We start from the raw sequence: 22,214 nt of genomic DNA, 5'->3' as shown, positions 1-22,214 counted from the left end.
TTTTAAAAAAAACTTAATAGAGAGAACTCAGTCTTTTTAAACATAGGAAATTATTTTAACAAAACATAGTTTTTCTCTTTTTTAGGTAGACTTACTCAAAGGTAAAGAAAAACCTCTTATAACTTCTTTATCAAGTTCAAGAAAATTATCCTTTTAAGAGAAAGAAGACCAAATTTTAATTTTACACCAGTTTACTTTTGACAGTAAAACTCATTTACTTAATTGGATTTACTTTAATCCCAGCCAACTTGACCATGCATAAAAGTCTTTTTTAGGGTTCCTCTTCCACAAACCTTCTATAACTTTATTTTTACCTTCAGAATTTGTCCTATGCCTTCCTTTCTTCCCTTCTAGTACTTTAGGACAAATTTATCTTTCTTAACAAAACAAACAAAAATATTTCCATTCTTTATACCTCCTTTACTGAAAACATACATCTTACTTTCCTTGTATACAGAGCTGTTTTCCTTATTAGTTTTCAGTAGCTTTAATTACATATATTAATTCAAATTTTTTTAACCTTTACAGACCTTAGTAAAAACTAAAAAGAAAGCAATTATGAACTGTATTTTATATCAGCATTCTAAACACTTTTCATAATTTCTAGAAACATGCTACTTAATAGTAATAAAACAAGGCATGTTTACTAATAGACCCAAACACTTTTTAGTTTCTCTGTAATAAGAAGCCAAAAGTAGATAAGCTTAGATATGTTTAGCAATAATGTTTCAGTATTTTATCTTATTTGAAAATGACCCAGATACTCAACAAACTTTTATCATTTAACTTAATTTAGCAAAACTGTGAAGTTTTAAGTTACCAAAAGGAATTTGAAAGCTGTTTTTTCAAGTATACAGACCATAAAACATAATTATTGTACCCAAAAACTCTTACCATTTTCATGTATCTAAATCGTTTCCAACAATACTGTTTAGATCACCCATGAAAACTTCATGAGACATTAGACAAAATTAACTATCATTTGAAGTTATTATTCTTGTTAACCAGTTTTGTGGTAGAGATAACATCAACTTATTTGACCAATAAACGTAGAACAAAGGTTGCATGTCTGCACCATATCCAATGCTGATATCTCTGAGGACGTGTCTATTTCAATCAAGCCAACAAATTTAAACAAGCTTTCATTCACCAAAGATTATTTCATATCACATTAACTTGAAAGAAACATTTGGGTTAGTTGCATTTAGAAATAATTTTTGTAAGTGTTTACTTTAAGCCAATTGAATAGAGCTCTTTAGAAACTATACCATCTGGAGGTAAAATATCACACATTATAACATACATACAGACACACATACACAGAGACTGCACAGCTATTACTGCCATGAATCAGGTACAAGCCTCCCTAGTTATGAATCCAAATTTTTGTTTATGCCTTTTTTATCAATATTTGTGGAGAAGACACTCAAGATGCTAGATTTTTGGCGAGTGTGCTCTTATGGCCATTTTTGGCCTTTTCTCCCTTTTTTTCTTCAGTCTTAGAAATTAGTGATGGGCTAGATATTCCTCAAAGGATTTGCAAGCTCTTTGAGATAAGGGAAATGGGTGGAACCTGAACTGTCTCTAGAGCTGCATTTCCAGTCTTGCAAGGATTTTTTTAAGGACAATTGCTCTTAATTTCTCAGAAATTGGGTTATAACTCAAATGACATTATAGGTTGATCTACCTGTCCAACTACATCACAAAGGCACAGAAAAACCTCTTAAGTTTTCTCCAAGATGGAGTTCCTGGGGCGTATTTGCCTTATCAGTTTTTAACATCCCAATATCTACAAGCATTTTAAGAGGAACAGGGGAAGCTCCGGGATTGGAAAAGGACAAGTGAACCCTGAACCTCGTTCCAGAGTCACACCTCTGGCCCTGCAGGGATCCATAAGACAAAGATGGCTGCCTCCAGTTCCCAAAAGAACTAGAAAGAAGTTGACCCACCCTTTCAGCTACGCTTTTTCAATTTAGAAGTTTTTCCAATTTAAGGACCCATTCTCTGACCTTTGAAGAGTAGGGTCTCAATGGCAGCCCTCATAAGATCCAGAGTTCACTCCCTAAAATAGCCCAAGGAAGCAAAGGCTTCCACTCCACAGGTGGTAGTGCACTAACAAACAACAAAGGTTGAGACAACAAAAGCCCTCGATGGACTGGGACCCCTCATGACCAAAGAGGTCACAAAGCCAAGCTCTCAAGACATAGCACGAGACAAAAAGAGAAAAAAAAACTCATCTTATATGCACATTAGCAGTTTTAGCTATGCTTTGGGTCTCTCAGAGCCAGACTAATACCTAGGGAGGACGTGCTGCAGAGTTGGGGATTGTATATGCATTGCATAGGCATTTTTTGAGGTTTGTGTGGGACCTAATGGTTCTTAACTGCTCGACCCACGCCCACCAATATTGCAGCCCTTTTTAGCTTCCAAGACGTCCCTTAGCCACAGCTTCCACCTTATGTGCATACTCCATAGGCGGCCCTATGGCAAAGTTTACTGCGGCCCACCCAGACAACAGGCTTGTGGAGATGCCTGCACCTTGCTCTATGGTTTTTCCTTTATGACACATCCCACACACACACACACACAAACAGAGACAAGGAAAAATAGTGACCATCCTTAGGAGGAGAAGGATCAATAAACCAATGAGTACTCAGGAGCTCATACTTGTCGCTGAAAGTCACCCAGTTCAGGAGAATGCAGCCCAAGGAGTTATAGGTGGGGATCGAATTAGCGTTTCTATTGTTTCAGAATTTAGACATGGCTGGTCAAAAGTATATTTATGCTGCAGCGAGAATCAGATGGCGAAAATTTAAACCATCCCTGAAATCAAGACCCTTACGATGAAGGCCCAGCCAAGGCTTTCTTCAAATGGCCAATGTAATTCCCCCGAGGCTGATGGCGGTTTGGTGGGACTCTTAGCCACAAACAGGAGTGCAACCCGCATTTCTGTCTGACCATCTCTGACCGCAAAATGAGGTGCAACTATATTTTTGTCCATATTTTGGGACCTCCCCAGCCTGATGATTATAGAGCCAAGCCCTCGGGGCACAAAACAAGCTTGGTAAGATTCTGTTGTTCTCTGCAAAAATTAACACCTCCTGGAAACTTTCAGTCAAAAGCTCGAGCCCTTGACTCTTTAAAGATAAAAGATTTTTCCTTGTTCCTTGGTTTGGAGGCTCAAAAAAAGAGCCCAAAATGGCCACTGTAATTTTAAATTATCCCAGGTTATCTTGCCAGCTGTGTACAGTTATCCCCATTTTAGGGGGCTTTCCCCAAGGTGGCCACAATAAACAAGGTAATTTCTAAAGAGAGGTTGTTATGATCACCAAGAAACTCAGTCTCCAAACAGCCAATTTTAACAAATAACATTCAGACATAGACGAACATGAACAGACACCAAAATCCAATATTCTGGGACTCTAACCTGATCCTTTTGAGTGCCCCAGTGGCTATAACCTTTATATTGTCTCCCACACTCCTAGCCTTGGGACTCTAACCCAGCAAGCAAATCTCACCAGTGGGGCCTCTAACCCACTATCTTGATGAGATATTAGACAATTTTAGGCACAGGCGCATTTTAACGAGGTCACTCACTCAAATCCCAAAGACGTCTGATCCTGGAGCTGTTTACAGACACAGACAAATTAGACACCAGTTCCTAAATTCAGGGTGAAGTTCTATGCCTCTTCCCACTGTGGCAGGGCATCCTCTTTACCAGATGGTCCCCTTTCTCAAAGAAGGGATCCCAGATGGAGGGGAAGAAAAGTTCCTGGTGGTGGACCCCTGAGGCGACTTACCCTACTCCAGATGTGAGCCCATTGACCCACCAGAAGCATCCATTTCTCTTTCCACCATAGGGAGCGTTAGGAGGCAGCCAGCGTTGGCACAGGAGAGCAGGAAGGGCAGATCCCCGAGACAAAGAGAGCCTCAGTGGCTGCTAGGGACTTACCTGACAGGTCGCCCGTCTGAGGTCGGCTGGCCATGAGCAGGGACCTTAATGTCCCACCAGAGTTGCCAGATTTCTGTTACCTCACAAAGGGCACAATCTGCTCGCCACGAGACAAGAGCCAATCGTCAAGAGGCAAGATGGTAGAAAAGAAAGAGCAGTTTATTACAGCTTGCTAGCAAAGGGGAAGATGGCTGACTAATGTCACAAAGAACATCTTAAGGGGGCACAAAATCTTACAGTAGTTATATAGGCCAGTGGGTTATAGGGGAGGGGGTTAGGAATGTTGACCCTTGGGTGTTACATCCTAGGAGTCGCCACACCAGATCTTTCAGTTGTCATTGATGATGGCTATGAGCACAGACTCTCTGTTCGGGGGTTATCACATTCCTAAGGAACTCAAAAGAACAAAGTTATCATCTTATCACAGCTGGAAAGTGTATGCACAAACAGGGGTTGTAAAATCTACAGAGCAGTTAGATCTCCTGGAGGGTGCAGATCCAGCTGGGTTAGTTAGTCAGAGGTCATTCAAAGTTACAATAGTGTTTCTTTTCTACAATATGGCTTCCCTTATGTCAACCTTGTCTTGAGCTGGTATCACCCACATCATCATTACCCCAGTGGAACCTTCACGTATTCCTTTCCTGGGGCTGCTGTGACAAATTGCCACAAACATTTTGGAAATGCACAAATGTGCTTTTAGGAAATGCACACTGAAGTATTTGGGGCATAATGTACACAAATATATATGGATATATGTAATACGTGATGTATACATATGTACGTATGGGTGTATACACACACAGGGAACAAAGGATAACATAAATATGACAGAATGTTAACATCTGATGAATCTGAGTAAAAGGTATACGGGGTTCTTTGTACTTTTCTTGCAACTCTTCTGCAACTTGAAATTATTTTTTGAAATGATATTAAATTTAGATAAGTCAGATGTGAACATGTAACAAAACTCCAAAGCTAGAAGGGGTCCTCAGGCGCCCAAGGGCAACCCTTGTCTCTGGCACCTTGGGTTTCCTTGCAGTCTGTCCTCCCCTCTTTGCCTTGTCTCACTCTCTGACACCCAGGAGGAGAACCTCGGTAGCAGTGGGGGAGCAGCAGCTCCGGGAGGGAAGAGGGAAAGGCCCGGCCTTGGGGGAGGCTGAGGAGTCTGCTGCTTTGGTTCTGGGAGTCAGAGGAGCACATGGGACAGGACATGGGACACAGTACAGCTCCTTCCCTGGCTCGAGCTCTGCCCACAACACCCCCTGCCCCTGCTCCCCCTGCTCGCTCAGGCATCCAGCCCCCACCCAGCGTGCCAGTTGCGGTTGCTCATCTGTGATCCTCCACTTGGGAGGGCACTGCCCCCTCCACGGGGGATTTTTCATTATCAAAATGCCCAAGGAGTGCTACTGGCCTCTAGCGGCCAGGGCAAGAGATGCAGAAAGTCCTGAATTACTAGAGAAGATTCGTTCCCTGACCCTCACTCCATGTCAGCCCTTGAGAAACACAGTAACTCTAGTTAGTCACACCAGGTCACACTGCCATGCCTTTGCATGTGACTTCCCTCCCTACTGGCCTGCTTCTCCTGACCCCCCTTGCATGCACAGAGGAGGAGGTTGGACATGGTCTGCTGGCAGTTGGGAGCCATTGACAATCCTGGATCTTGGTGAGAGAAGGGGAGAACCCAGCTGACTGTGGCCCAAGGTGTCTGCCTATGGCTTGCCTGGCCCAGGCCCTTTCCCCTGCAAGCTGAGCCTCGGAAGGAGGAGCTTTCTTGAAAAGCACACGGCCTTTCCCAGCTGACTTTCGCTGAGTGGCCACGGTGTGGGCTCCAAGTCGATAAACTGCACCAGGAAAGCCTTTCCAGGGAAAGGCTCTGTGAATCACTGAAGACTGCCAAATGGAAAATAAACAAAGTAACCTTTGCCATGGTGTTTTCAGTCCTGTTCTCAGCCTGTGTGTATCTCATTTAAGCATCACAGTGCTGGGAGTAGATACATAGGATACTAATCCCATGATGGGGCCCCACCCTCATGACCTCATCTAAATCTAATCACCTCCCAAAGGCCCCATCTCCTAATACCATCACATTGAGGGTATCACGTTCAACATATGAATTTTCAGGGGACACAAACACTCAGTCCATAACAGTGCAATCCTTCATTACCCTTCCAGCCGTCTCATCGGACTTCTCCAAGGAGGTGAAATGTGAGCAGGGCTTTAAAGGGCAGGCAAGGCCGTGAGCTGGGCTGTGAGGTCAGAGCAATATCTCTTCCTTCTCCACAAATCCATCATTCTGTCCCCAGTAGGGGAACCCCCACTTTGGCTAGAGCAACCCCTAGCTGCTCCCAAGTCCCATCTCTGCCTACATGAGCAGCCTCATGCCCACATAGGTTCCTGGGCAAGGGCTGAGCTCCCGCACCGGGGTGGGGTGGGGGTAGAAATGAAACTCCTCTCCACGTCGGGTCTAGTTCCTACGGCATTGGGCTGGTGCTCCCACTCAGGGATCACACAAAGGGAAGGTGGCAGGGAACAGGCTCATGGTTCCCCACACAAAAGCCAGAATAAAAAGCTCTTTGTTGAACACAACAAAGTGCCTTCCCCAACCTGGGCCTCCAGAAGGAGCCTGAGCTGCATATGGGGTCCTCCCCAGACTCCATCTGCAGGCAACAGAAGCAGCATGGGGACAGACTTGTTCCCTGCCTGGCTCTGTCCCCAAAGAACCTCATGGCTCACCCCCTCACCTCCTTCAAGTCTTTGCTCAAACGTCCCCTTCTCAGTGAGCGCTTTTCTCATTGCTTTTAAAACTGCACCTCTTGCCCCTGCCTGACACTCTAACCTCCCTCTCCTGCTTCATTTCACCCCGTAGCACCCATCTCCACGTGACTTACCATGCACTTGACTTAATCGTCGTGCTTATTGCCTGCCTCCCCCAAGAGAGTCTCAAGTCCATGAGGACTGGGATTTTCACCCCTCTGTTCCCCAGTGCTACCACGGTGCCTGGCACACAGTAGGCCCTCAATAAATAGTTGTTGAATGAGTAAATCATGTGTTATGATGATGTGCCAACCTTACCGCCAGTGTCCAAAATCCCAGTGATCCAAGTTGAAAAGAGACAGATGTCCAAGTGGAGGTAGAAACGGTTCTCATGGGAACCTGAAGAAGACATCGTAGAGGAAGTGGCCCCAAGCCTTGGAGGGTGGGGAGGATATGCTTAGGTAGAGCCAGGGGAGAGGGATAGTCCAGGCTGTGGGTCGACACCAGCCAAGGCCCTTCCGAGAAGAGGAAGGGACTGGGGACCTGAAGCAGGGGTCCCCTGTAGCAGGCCCACCCCCGGTAGGGCCGGGAAGGTGGTGCAGGTGACTGTGGGACCACAAACCAGGTTTTTGCATAGACTATAGAGGAAGGTATGAGGTCAGAGGCAGCCCAGGGGAGCCCCATCCCAGCCAGGCAGCCAGACCCCTTGTTCTCTGATGAGAACAAGCCTTCTCATCAGAGCTCCAGAAAGATGGATTGCCTTCACGAAGGAGGTTCAGAAGAAAGCATTACTGCCTGCCCTCTTCTCAGAAACTCTGTGTTCTCAGCCCACACTGGAGCTAGAGTGGGAAGGCAGAAAGCCTGCTGGGATGATTGAAGCCCTTCACTGGAGATGAATTACACTTTTAAGTGGCCCCCCACCCACCCTGCGTGGCAGGGTGCCACCCCCTCTGAGCAGGGACCAGAGGAGGCTGCTGATTAGGAGGAGGCCTGGCTGTCAGGTCCAGCCCCCTCAGCTCCCACAGCTCTGAGCTTGGCAGGGGCTGCAAGGGAAGGTGAGCACTCAAAAGCAGCCCAGAATGAGCCTGGCTCTGGAGTCAGATGGAGGTTCCAGGGTTCAGAGTCTGGCTCTGACACTTACCAGAACTGGGCAACATCTGCAAAGTCTCTGAGCCTCATTTTCCCAGTCTAGGAGAAAACCTGCCCAGGGCTGGACAGTCAAATTCTCGGGATTTGGAATTGGGATTCACAAAAGCTTGGGGCAGTTGAGGACTTGGAGACCTAGGGTGTGATCCTGGGGCAGCCTCATAGAGTCCATGAACACAGAAAAGCAGACAAAGCCAGTGTGCAGGGGAGACCATGGGGTCCCCAGGGAGACCAGGGGGACGCAGCCTAAGTTTTGGATGGATTTTCCCAATCCGGACCTTCCCTCCACTGCATTTCCTGGCCTGGCTTTCTCTGAGACACCCTGTGTCCTTATAATAAATTCTCCTCTTTTTTCTCAAACTGCTTGGAGAGGATTTCAGTTGTGTGCTAGATTGTCTTTCTGAGGCATCACAGTCTCTCCTAGCCCACGTCCTCTTCCGCAAGGGGCCCTCACCCCTCCCCCACCAAGAGGGGACGTCTATTTCCCCTCCCCCAGCCCTGGGACAGGTTTAGCCAACAGAATGAGGTGTCAACGATATTCTGGGGCTTCCAGGTACAGGCATTAAGAAGACCTAGCAGCCTCCCCTTTGCATTCTGGGGGCAGCCAGCTGCCATGAAAAAATGTCACTTTCCTGAAACTGCCATGCTGTGAGGAAGGTTGACCTAAGCCACTTGGAGAGGCCCCAGAGAGATGCCCATCCAGGCCCCAGCTGGCCAGTCAGCCCAGCCCAGCTCCAGAAATGTGATTGAAGAAGCCTTCTTGAATGTTCCAGCCCCAGCAGACAACTCATGGGGCTGGCCATTGACAGCTGAGCTGTCCTCATTGAGCCCTCCCCAAATGGCAGAAGCATGAGAAAATAAATGATTGCTGTTCTTGTAACCATTAGGTTTTGGGGGAGTTTGCTATGCAACAATAGATAACTGAAATAAATTGTAGCTGAAAGACTATACTCCTCTCTACGCCTGTCTCTTGGGTTTCTGAGTTCAGAGAGCAAAAGTTCCGATAGTGAGGGACATCCAGTTAGAGAGACACCCCTGAGCTGAGGAGGCCTTGGGTTCAGGTCCCAGCCTTGTCTCTGACTGGCCATGTGACTCCACTGTTCTAAGTGTCAGAAACGCCTTCCTCACTCTGCACTCGACCCAGGTCCCATGAGCATCACTCCTGGACCAGCCCAGAGATCCGGAACTCACAGAACAATCTTCCCAGGGCTACATTACTCTTCTCCTCCTTGAGCAGTATCTTGATTAAGCCCCTAATTCATTCAATGAGCATTTCCTCTACTATGGCCAATAACCATATGAAAATATGCTCAGCCTTATGAGTAACCAAGCAAACGCAAATTAAAGCAAGAATGAAATTCACCTTCCTGTTTATCAGATTGGGAAAATGAAGATTGATCATGACTGCTGTAGACAACGGAGGACATATTGGGGGGTCTCAGGTGCTGAGGAGTAAGCAATCTGGAGGGTGGTTTAGCAGGATCTATTAAACACAAAACATCCATATCCTCCAATTCATCAACCCCGCCTCTCAGTTTGTACCCCGGGGAAATACTTGCATGTTACACAAAGAGGCATGTGCAGAAATGTTTTCTGCGGCATTGTCAGTAACCGAAACATTGGAAATGCAGCACACCTCCATTAACAAAAGCAGTGTATCCTTGCTCTGGTACACAAGGCAACCGTTACTATAAATGGTGTTGTATGCCACACCTATGCCATAGCATAGATAACACATGTAGATGACATACATAAACGACACACAGCACAAAAGTGCTGACACGGAAGGCTCTAAGACATATTGTTAAGTGAAAGAGCACCTGTATGGTATATTTATGTAAACAACCTCACAAAAAAATACAAAGATAAAAATTTGACATAAATGCAAAATTTAAGGTGTGGAAAAGAACTCAGGAAACTGATAAAAAGTGTTCTCTAGGGAGGTTGATGGTATTGGGAGGGCCATGGGAGATGTTTGTCTCTCTTATTTTTATTTTTTAATAATGATAATGTATTTGTGTGCTTCTTATATTATTAAACATATTTTTTAAAATAAGTATTTATGAATGCCCATGGACGCTTCTAAGTTGGTGGGGGCAGCTGAGAAGAATCCAGGCAGCGGGGAGGGCAAGGGCTGGAGTATAAGGCTTAGACTTTGGGGGCTGTGGGAGCACAGGAGTAGGGAGATCTGGGGAGGCTGGAATGGTCGAAGAAAGACTCCTCCCACAAAGGCTGGTGAGACCCGGGCGGCTGAAGAGGAGGAGCTGTCCAAGCTGAAGCTGAGTGCCCAGCCGCTGAGGGGCTGCATGGGGAGCTTCTGGCCCAGACAGGAAGTGGAACCGGGAACCTCAGAGAGCTGGTCCCACCCCGGGCCTCTCCCGTGCTCTGATTTCTTGGGCTGCTGAGAAGTCCTGGTTGCTCTACCTGTGAGGCTAGGGTGCCAGGGTGCAGGACAGCAGAGATGCAGAACTTGTGTCCCCATTGCTCAAGCCTCAGGACTGTACACACACACACACACACACACACACACACACACACACACACCACCTCTCCTGCCCCACCGGAAGACTTCACACTCATCCTCACATACCCTTGTTGGTTCATCTGTTCATTCACATATTCATTCGATCATCCATCCATTTCCCACTCATCCAATAATGACTGACAACTCACTGTGTGCCTAGGAGCTCAGCGCCCTGCCTCAGTCACCTGCCCTGCTTCAGAAGCCTAAGCCACTAGAGCTGGAAGGGCCCTCAGAGTTCATCTAGTCCACGCTTCACCCATTTTAGAGATAAGAACAGGATAGTGACTTGCCCAGAGGCACACAGGGACCAGAACCAGGACAAGGAAGGTGCCATGCCCACCCTACCCCAACCCCCATCCATCTGCATCTTCCCTTCAACTCTGCATCCCAGCACCCACCTGCACACAGAGAGAGATCAAAAGGCTTTGGTTCAATGAATGATGGAATAAATTAATGAACAAGCAATGACTAAGTAAAACATAGGCAATGCTGAATTTCTACACAGAGAGAAAGGAGGAGAGAGAGAAGTTATCTACTGGGGTAAAGAGGAGATTTCTGCCCTCCTCTTCAGCCTGATGAAGCGTGGGTGGTATGCCTGGGTGAGTGGGGCTGGAGAGGGGAAAGGGTCTAGGCAGCTGGAGGGTATGTTTGGGCTTCGGGTCCAGATGTTCACTGGATCACTATGTGCGCATCTGTGCCGAGCGATCGGGTCAGGCCCTGAGCCAAGTCGGGTGGTGAAGAGACCCTGACCTTAAGGAACTTAGTCGAAGGCAGTAGTTCCCAAACTTGAGCCTGCATCAGAATAACCTCCAGGACTTTTAAAAATGCAGATTGCTGCACATACACACACCCAAGGCTTTCTGATTAAGTAGGTCTGAGTTGGGGCCAAGAGTCTGCATTTCTAGCAGGTTCCCAGGTAATGCTGATGCCGCTGATCTGGGATAGTAGTGCTTCTCAGTCCTGGCTGCTCGTTAGAACCACCTGGGAAGCTTTGAAACCACCCAGTGCCCAGGCTGCGTCCTTGCCCAATCACATCAGAATCGCCGGAGAAGAGACGCAGGCAGCAGAGTATCTCATACTTTGTCCAAGGCCGAGCGCCTGTATTTTTTCCTTATCATTGTCAATCAATTGTAGAGCAACACTTTTTAGAAATACAATAAAATAGATTTCTAGAAAAAATGAAATAAACCATAAAGATACACAAAATATATGCTCACATTTTTATTACTAGATTCAGCAATTTATAAAACTACTCTCATCAATTGCCTTAAAAGTTTCCTTATGCTTACTCTCAATTTCTGTACTTACTGCAGACCAGTAGCCAAAAGTTTACAACTGACAGCATCCATGGACACCCCTTTTGAGTAACCCTAGGCTGGACCCTCTAACTAACTCTCAGCACCAGTCACAAGCCAGACAAAGATGACCAACAACCTAACACTACCTTCCCCAGGGAGTCATCTCTCTCCTCTCTCTGTTACATCTACAGTCCTCAATTCTGGGTGAGCATCAAATCCCTTTTCCCATGTCTACAGGGCTCATCTTTATAAGGGCCAGAGTTGGGGGATTTTCTGAAATATTTTTTAAAACTTTGCTACTGGGAAAATCACCAACAGGAGGCTTGCTGAGAAAAGTACCAGTTCCTTGCAGTTAGATTCCTGGTTGGGAAGTCAGCAATCTGGGTTCTTTAAATCTATTACCAACTACCTAAGAGGCAAATAATATTTTGGAGAGTGTCACTTTCCCTCCCTATGAACTGGGCAGAAAGGTGTCTCTGGACCCAGCAATGGCATCACTGTGGTTCCAATGATCTAAAAAATGCATATCGCCCCACAGATTCAGTTGCCAATGTCCAGGACAGAAATCATGATGAGAGCCTCTTGGAAAGAATTCCCCCATTAACTAGTCACATAGCTAAGAGGTCTGATGATTAAACTGATGGCTGCTGTCCCTCCTACATGAATCCTGGCACCTCCTCAGTATCAAATTTGCTAATTTGAGTTGTTTGTCTTTTCCCAAAGGTGACCTGTTGATTCTTTGATGTTCAAACCTATGATCAGGTCACAGTCACGGATAGAGAAATGAATCTGGAGAAGCAGCGCGGCCTCCAATCTAGAGGGACTTAAGTCCCAGCTCTGACAGGATCTCACTCTGGGGACCTGAGCAAGCCCTTCCCCTCTCTGGGCCTCACTTTCCACATCTACAATGAAGGGAATTAAACTAGATGTTCTCTAAAGTCACTTGCAAAGCTCTCTCTTCTGTATATTTGCCAATTATTGCTAGACTTTCGTCACAACGCAAACATCTATAAAAGATCAATGTCATTTCTGGTCCACACCCTCAGGTGCAGGGTGGCCGGGGTGACCTCCTCCATCCTAGCCACGTTTTCCAGTCACTTTCCCATGGAAAGCTTGTCACAGCAGGAGCTAGTCTGTGGTTGAGGATGTATGATGAACCAGGCACTGAACTAACCACTTCTGCCTTGGTTAACCCACGTCATCCTCAGAGCAATTGAATGAGGTAGGTCCTATCGTGGGTACTATTCTGAGCTCCACTTTACAAAGGGAATTGTGGCTCAGAGAACTGAAGTAACTCCCCCAAGGTCATGCAGCTAGAAGGCAGCAGACAGAATTCTAACCTGGCGGGCTGGCTTCACTCAACTTCTATTGCGCTCCTACTATGCACCTATGACATAAGACCCTGCACAGAATCAATATTTGGGAACACCTGTGATGGTATTTATGTTGTGTTCAAAAACCAATTTCCCCTTCTTCCTGAGCAGCCAGGGGAAATGCAGGACAATCTGAATTCCCTTTGTCAATACTCTACATACCCGCCAAAGAGAACATTAGCAGATTGTGCGAAGAGATGCAATTCTCTGCACAAATACTCCTATTATCCCCGAATCAATGGCTGCAGTGCTCAGTTGGAGAGCACTATCTTTCTTTAAAGAAAGAAAAAGCTTTTGAGGGAAATTCCAATTCTCCCTTCACAAACAGCCTCCCAGTAATACCGACCAGAGGGGCAAGTCGTTGATGGCCAGGTGGGCTCTGAAATTCAGCAGGAGGGCTGGGTGGGGGGATAGCTGGTGTTCTTATTTCATAGCAAATCCTGAGAAAATAAAATTGGTATTTCTAAGGACATGCAGGCCTTAGGTGGCCTTTCCTACAGACAGACACCCTAGTATGGTGGTTAAGAGCATGGCTTCCTGATCCGGACAGCTTGGGTCCAACTCCTAGCTCCACGACTTATTATTGGCTGTGACCTTGGGCCTGTTCCCTATTCTCTCCATGCTTCAGTTTCTTCATCCCTAAAACAGAGACAGCAGCAAGGTTTGGTGAGGATTATATAAGTCCTACAGTATATGCAAAAGGATTAGAATCATGCCTAGCAGGGAACAAGGCTACATAGGCGTCTGCTGTTATTATTACAATTTCAGGTAGCTCACAAAGCCCGCTATTGGGAAATGCAGAAGCCAAGGGTTGACAGGTGGCATTTCACTTCCTCATTAAATACACTCCCTTCTAAGAATAGTGTGATGGCCTTCCCTGAACACAAAGCAACAGCAATGACTTTCTTTCCCTTCTTTCCTGCACCGTCCAGTTGTGTCCATCTCCTCACCTTCCTTCACTGACTGTTCCAGCCCCCATGGCCTCCCAGCTCTCCTTATCACACCTCAGCCTGGGCTACTTCCTGTCTGCTGTGGGGGGGCGAGGGGGTCACCCTCCCTGAGAATGGGACCCGGACTTTTCCTCTGCTTCGCCTCCCACACCCCTCATCCCCCTGAATTGGCCGTGGTCACCTCTTCCCTTCCTCCCTGAGGAGAGCTGGCACAGGGCTGGGCCGACCGAAGAGATCAGGGGACTAACTAGCTCGGACTGACTGACCACAGGGCACGAGGTCGCTGAGAAGACATTCTGGGGTGAAACACTAGCCACAGCCTTCCATTCTGCAAAGCCATCTACCAAGCATGGCCTCCACCAGCCCTAGAAGGGCTGACTTCTTCTCTCTGACGCCTGCCAGGATTCTGCACTTTGTCCTAACTGACCCAGAAGCAGATCTCTCAATATTTTCTCTCCCACCACCCCCTGGGGGCTTGCATGTGGTGGGGGGTCAGGTACCCCAGTCTCCAGGCCCTGAATTAACCCAGAGGCCTCATTCTCCCTGTAGCCTCCAGCCTCCAAGTCTCCAACTAGAAATGGAGACCATGAGGCTGTGCAGCAAGGTGGCAGAAGGTCCAGGCCCGGGGGTCAGGAGGCCTGAGGTCTCCTCCCTGGTAGCCTTGCTTACATGCCCAGCCTAACCCACCCCACCTGGGTCCACCAGAGTAAGCCATAACCAACCTCCTCCTGCTAAAGGCCAAGTCCTACATTTTAAAATAATTTTTTTATTACTATTAAGAATATATATATATACATTCTATTGGTTCTGTTTCTCTGGAGAACCCTGAGTAACAAAGGCAAAAGTGAAACGACAGGGCTGCTCTGAGACCTTTGAGGGAACGTCGTGCAGGCCAGAGGCCAGGGGAAAGGAGTGGCCTGAATGTGCCACCGTGGCTCTTATTTGAACTGTCTCAACCCTGCCTCTCTGGTGGTCTGCGGGCACGCTCATCCATTATTGGAGCTGTCCCAGTAAACGAGCCCAGTAGCACCCTGCTGTGGGGCCCCTAGCAGAGGAAAACCCGAAGGGAGGACGCTGCTCTCCCTCCCTGTCTCCCAGCAGACTGCAGGGACTTCAGTGGCCAGCATAGTCACAGTGTTCTGGCCCTGGCACAGTCTCTGTGCCCCAGGCAGGGGCGAGGTTAGAGGCAGCAGATCCAGTGCAGCCGGCAAGGAGCAGCAGGGTCTTGGCTCAGCGAGGTGGAGGATGGTCTCGCAGCAGAGCTTCCCCATAGCGGGAGTAGCCGCACCCCGCTCCGTGCTCGGGGGCTTGGGGGAAACCATGTGTGAGTCTGTGCAAGCCAGAGAGAAGAGACAAGAGAGGCATCAACAGGTCAGCAGCAGCTGGGACTCCGACCAGAGGTGACAATGAGAACATGAGCTCCCTGGAATACAGAACCTCCCGGGGAGTTCACTGAACCTCCCCTGGGACGCCAGATAGCATGCTTCCACCAACTTGAGTTTAATCTCAAAGGACAGCTGTCGTCACAGGGAAAGAGACACATGAGGGGCCGAGGAGAAAGCAGCCCTCACACGGTGGGGACACAGCTTCCCTCCTCTCCACAGGCCAAGGCATTGGCAGGAAGACAGGGCACAGAGCAGGCCTGGCGTCCTCCTTCAGGCCTTTCTTTGAGCTTGGGTTTGTTCAATGTTTCCTTGTTTCTGGCTTATTTCTAGCCTTCAGCTCTGTTGGCGATTTTCGTATATCTTGGGGAGGTGGGAGGTGTGGATCAGGAGGTGCTAGGTTTTAGCTGTCATAACCTCCGTGTCCCCTAATTTGTACTTTTCAGGGCCTTGTCTTGTTCCAGGAACAGCTGAGGACCGTGGGGAAGAGGAGATCAGAGTGGAAGGCAGTGGATTCCACCCCACGATACTGAAAGGCTGGCTCAGGCAGAGGGAGCAAAGCAGAGCTGCCACCCACCACCGGGCCGGGAAGGTTAGCAGAGGGTCTGCCTGAGAGGCCATCAGCCCCCAGCATGGAGAGTGGCCAAGCAGAGACCAGGGGACCCTGACAGGGAGGCCAGACCCCCAGGAGTCTCAACTTCAGCCTCTTCCCTAATCTGGGAGATAACATAAGGCAGCCAAGCTACAGAGATGATCCTTATCCCCACCTGACAGATGAAAAGCCTGAGGCCCAGAGGCTGAAGCTTTTTTCCAAGGGCTGACAGCTGGTAAGTTGTGCAGCAGGACTGGAACCCTCCCTCCCAGTCCAGGCTCTGGGCCAAGTAAGCAAGGCAGAGGACAAACCTTCCAGGCCACTGGCCTCACTACCACACCCGCCACCCCGTCCTGCCGGCCACCAGGAGAGCAGTCCGGAGTAGACGCGGTGTCCTACTCGGGTTTACTCTGGCTTGTTCTTTTGTCCTCCCGTGGCCCAAGGAGACTCCATTAGCAAAGGCTCCTCCTTGCCCTGCCAGTCTGGCACCAGTGGCCTTGGCCTTGTCCCCACATCTGCTCACATTCCCAGGTTCCGTCAGATGCTCCCAAGCCACCAAGCCACTGAGCCTGACCTTTGCCCAGCAAAGGGCTGAATCCAGGCCCGGGCAGCCTCACAGACCACTCACCTTTTATTAACCTGTGTCTCGGGCTCCTGCCCTCTGGGGCACCCACAAGTCAGCCCGAGGCAGAGGCAGCCTGGCCCAGAAGAGGAGGAAGGGAAATGTGTCCTTGGCTTATGTCACTCTGCAGACGGAGAGGGGAGAGGAGTGGGCCGGTGGAGCAGCCAAGGAGAAGCCTCCTAGGGGGGAGCCCTCCTGTAAGTGTGAGGCATTAGGCCTCATGGGCCTTAGTGTCTTACCTGTCAAATGGGAACATGAATTGAGTGGCTGTTACAGTCCTTTCCAGCTCTGACGTTCTCTTGGGAGAAGCATCAGGACCAGAACTCAGGCTACCACCACTACATATCTGCAGAGCCTCCTGATGGGTCTCCTGCCTCTGGGTGTGTCCCAGCCAAGCCATTCTCCACTCTGTTCTTTCTACAATGCCGATATAACCATGTCACCCCTGTGACTAATATCACCAGCCCACATACCTCCTGGCCACGGCTTGCCCACTGCTCAGCCTCACCTCAGTAGTCTCACCCCCATCCAGGATTGATTCCATCCCCACAAACTCCCTGCAGGTCCCAGAGTGTGTCTCCTTCTCGCTCACCTCTGGGAGGCCCTCCCTCCACCTTGAACACCCCCTCCACTGGCCTCCACACCATCACCCTCAGCCAGCTGAGCTCTGTGCATCCTCCGAGACCCCGGTGGCTGTGTGGTGCTGGTGACTCCATACTCGCCCTTGCCTGTTCACTGGTCGGTCTCCTCGACTACTCTGGGACCACCGCTGTGTCTTCTCTCCCTGCACCCTGCACGTCACAGGTGCTCAATAAAAAGATGTTGAATTCAAACTAAGGACTGTCTTCTGCCTTCCAGCCCAGTGCTCTTGTAGGAGTCCAGGAAAGGCAGACTAGCGTGGAAACATCCAGATTCTACCCATTGTGCCCAGAGCTTCTTAAATCCCTCTGTCCCTAACCACTCCCAGCCTCTTACCCTGAGACTCCTTTCATCCCCATTAATTCGTTCACTCGACAAAAATTTGTGAAGAACCTACTCCGTTCCAGGCACCAATGGTCATGCCTCGCACAGGGTCTTGCACACAGTGGGTCCTCAATTTTTGTTGACTTTGAACTGGAAGAAACAAAATAACAACAATGACATTCCCTCGAATTTCTGGCAAGCAGTGGTCTACATCTGTTCTCACTAGATGCTCATGATGGCCCTTCCACAGTCAGTGTTATTATTTTATTTTACAGGTAGGGGAACTGAAAGGAAAAGATGGAGGGAGTGAGATATGCATCACAGGGGCGACAGCAAACACTGGAGCAGGGGCAGAGGTGGCCCTGCAGACAGGACACCTCCCCAGGGAACAGCAGTGGCCAGTCCCGCACCACACTTGGGATCCCCTCCATGGGTTTCTGCCCAGCCCAGCCCATGGCGCCTATTCCTAGGAGAAGCCTGCACAGCGGACAGGGGGACAGCTGTGAAACCACAGACACGACAACCAGGAGCCAGGCCTGAGTGCCACTCGGCACTGAAGCTTGAAGTGTTCTGGAGAATACGAGCCCCACAGCTGTTCTCTAGGCACAAAGTTCAAGGCTCCTTCATGAGCAGGTAAAAACTCTGCCAGAGCTGACTCAATCCCTATTAATCAAGCATGATGACTTGCTTTTCTTTAGAGACGAGTGACAAGAGAGCTGATCATAACTCATACTTGGACCTGGCCTCCCTGAACCAGGATTTTGGAGGAAGAAAAAGAAAGAGAGAGTAAAGTAATATCCCACCTAACCCACAAGAAAAAAATAAAAAATAAAAAATGAGCAAAATCAATGCCTGTTGTTTTGGAAATGCTGTAAAATTGTGTTCTGAAATTGCATCAAAAAGCAGTATGAGCAGTCTGCTAAACTGAGGCTAAACAGGTGTCACCACAGCTAAAATAAGGACATAGCCTCACAAACCTGGGGACAAGATGTCACCTTGCCATAAGGTGGGGGAGGGGAGCTCCCCCTCATCTGTTCTGGCATCTGGTCTGAGCAGCCTCAGTCCCAGATGAGAGATGGGGTTAGTGTGGTGGTCCCACAAGGCAGGACAAAGAGTCTGGCTGATGTCCCCTCTGTGAAACAGGCCCCACCTTTCCCTCAGACCCCACTCCAACTGAGATACCATCTTATCTCTTGCCTGGGCTGCTGTACCAGCTGCTCTGCTCTCTCTTTAACTCCAGACTTGCCATCTCCAACCCAAGACCACCCTGCTGCTCAAGAAAGCCTTCTAGAACGTAGATCCAACCCTGTCCCTCCCCTGCTCAGAGACACATGCAACGCAAGTGTCCTTAAGAACCTCAGTCCTCCAAAGTCACCCTTTCCTTTCATAGACACATACAGTGACCCAATCGCCCCGAGCCCATTAGATTTACAGAAAAGTCTGGGCTCTCCCCAACAGTTCTAGACCCCAAACACGGGGATGGAGTGTCTTCCATTTTCCTAGTCACCTTTTATGATGAATTCTACTCCTGTTCAATTCCTGATCCCTTCTATGTTGGTTAGAATTCCTAAGGTAGTGAGAAACAGAAACACACTTCAAACTAGTTCGGGCATCAGGGAAGATTCATTGGAGAACTCCCTAACCAGGGGCAGAGGCAAAGCGTGCTTCTGGCTGGCCTGGAACCAGAGCCTCAGAGGTCTCTCTTCTCTGCTCCCCTCTGGAGCGTGGAAGCTCATTCCTCCAGCTTGGCTTTTTCCAAACAGCAGCCAACAGCCACGCAGCTGCTGCACTTGGCATCTCTCAGTTTCTCCAAGAGAGAGGAATGGTCTCTCTCTTTGATGCAAAGTTTTAAAATCCTAGGGAGGGACTCTGATTGAGTTGGTTCAGATCAGCTGTCCCTTCCTGTACCAACCAACTGTAGTCATCGCGTGCGGCCCTCTCCTTTGTCCGGCCTGGTGGATGGCATTGGGCCAATCCACAGTGACCCGCTGCCAATCAAATCACATGGTTGGAGTACAGCAGGCACGCTCAAGGAGGGGAATAATGCCCCCAAGGAGGCACAAAGCAGTTCTGGGAGGGCAGAACAATCTTAGATCTTACAGTGGTTTGTGGTCCTCCAAAGAACCACAGTACATAACCAGATATACAGTATGTCTGTGGGATTACAATTTCATAGCGGGGAGGGCAATTAGGAAAGAAATTAAAAAGCCTCCTTCAGGAGGGTGCTGATAATGAAAAAAAATGTTGAGAAACACTGGAGTAGAGGAGGGAGCATCTCTCAGAAGGACAGGACCATTCTGGACAAAACAAAGAAATGTCCAGTACATCCTCCCACCTCCTGCAGCTGCTGACTCCTCTCCAGCCCTCGATCCGTACGCGGGTGCAGCACCTCCTCCTCATTCCCCAAGCACATGACGCAGGCTGTCCTGTACTGTGGCCTCGTGCTGAAGATGGAGGAGAGTGGAGGATAATCACAGCCCGGTTGCTAACGTTCACTGACCATTCACACCTCAGGGAAGCCCTTCCAGCCCATCCTTCCTCAGACCTGGCCTGCCCTGCAGTCCTTGCCCCCTCTTTTCCCTCTAAGTCCCTGGGACAACCCTCAGCCCAGATCCTAGCCCTTCTACCCCTTTGCCATCTTGCGTGCCAAGCCAGATCTAGGAATTTCCACACTGTACAAAGCAAATCACCCACCTCCCTGGTAGACCACCCTGTGTTGGTCTTTCATAACCAATAAGGGTCATGAAGGCATTTCAAAAATAAAAAGGCTCCTCTGCCTTGGAGTCTGCCCTTAGGCACACAAAGCTGATAAATGACAATTTTTATTTTTTTTTGAGGAAGATTGGTCCTGAGCTACCATCTGTCGCCAATCTTCCCGCTTTTTTCCTTTTTTATTTAATCCCCAAAGTCCCAGTAGATAGTTGTATGTCATAGTTGTACATCCTTCTAGCTGCTCTATGTGGGACACCGCCTCAGCATGGCTTGATGAGCGGTACGTAGGTCTGCGCCCAGGATCCGAACTGGCGAACCCCGGGCCGCCGAAGCAGAGTACGCAAACGTAACCGCAATGTCACCGGGCAGGCTCTGGAACGACAATTTTAATTAGCCTGCCCAGATCACAGTTGTAGGCAGGGTTTCTTCCAACATCAGCAGCCCCTGAAAGCTGAGAAGGGCTGTCCAGAGGACATCCCAGAGGCTCAAGGGTTGTGTATGTTTTTTACTGTTGTTGTTGTTTGTTTTGAACCTATTGCATTTAGAGGGGTTAAGTCCAGACTTCCCTGACTTTCCAGGCTCCCCTAGGTCAGGTTTTTCAGGATGAGATGAGGATTCGCCTGCTGCGATTTGTGAAGGAAATGTTCCCAGGAGAGACTGGTAAGAGAGGGGGCAAACCAGGACAGAAAAAGAAGTCCGGCAGCAGTGAGATATGCCAAGCTAAGTCCTAGCCTCCCCTGACCTTGCAGGGCCCCCGGGTGTTAATTACACCTGGAGTTCATCCACCTCCAGGCAAAGGAGCACCAGCCAGTCAACGGCTAGGCATGCCTTTGGGGATTGGGGAAACTCCTGGGTACCTGGGGATCCCCTCCTTGGTGCAAAAAGCAATTGTAGTTGTCCAAGGGCAGTCCTCCTAAGAGTGTTCCAGGTCAGGGAGGAGGGGATGGATCTGGAAGCACAGGGAAAGCCCTGCCAGCAAGGAATCCGGCCATCACCACTGTACCTGTTCCGTAGATCTTCCTAGAACTAGATCCCGTCCAGTCTGTCCCCCACTCCTGGCCCTACACTGTCCCAGCCTCAGCCAGACCCCCGGCTGAGCCAGCCTGCACTTGCCCAGCTCCTGCTTCTGCTCACCCTGACTCCTCCATCCAGAGTAAAGGTGTCCCCTTCTCCGCCTGTTTAAATTCTTTATGATGCTCCTGCAGCATTTTTCCCCCAAAAGTCCCCTCCCTCACTGCCCTGAGCTGCCCCAGCATTTGTGCTCCCTCTTACCTCCCATCGCAGTTACTTGTGCCCAGATCTCACGGGCTCCACATACCTTCCCTCTGCTGGCACACTCCCCACAGTCTACGAGGTTGGCCTTGAGGTCCCAGCCTCTGCTCTCTGCTTCAGAGCGTCCATGTGAGGCTGGCCATGGAGACGCTCCAGGAACACATGCTGAAGAGAACTGTTGGACCTCATGCTGACCCATCAACTCTTTCTGAACCTACGCATCCATCAAAGTCTGGCTGAGTGGTCATCTCCCGCCAGGATCCTCTCTGATCAAGTTCCACCCCGTCATCTTCAAATGAATGGGGAGATCTGGTCAACACTTCCTCAGCTTTTCCCATAAAGATTCCCTTGCACCACATATCCCCAGTGGCTCTGTGCAACAGAGAAGGGAGGGGAAAAGATAAAAAGAGGAGGGAGAGACCAGGGCTCTACCTTCAGGAGTGCCTTCCCCCACCAAGCTGTTTGGAGACCACCAGCCTCACCCAAGGGGCAGTTAGAGAACAGTCCACATGGGGGTAGGGGGAGGAGCCAGGGGCTCAGGCTCAAGCCTGTGAGATTTCAGGGGAGGGCGATGTGGGAACAATCAGGAAAGGCTGCTTGGAGGAAGGGGGTGGAGGGGAGGAGGACCTGAGGGACAGAAAAGTGTCCCCGGCAGACAGACTAGAGTGAACACA

The sequence above is a fragment of the Diceros bicornis genome, chromosome 3 (assembly GCF_020826845.1).
Source record: "Diceros bicornis minor isolate mBicDic1 chromosome 3, mDicBic1.mat.cur, whole genome shotgun sequence".
Taxonomy (NCBI): Eukaryota; Metazoa; Chordata; class Mammalia; order Perissodactyla; family Rhinocerotidae; genus Diceros; species Diceros bicornis.
Note: the sequence above shows the minus strand (reverse complement) of the source record.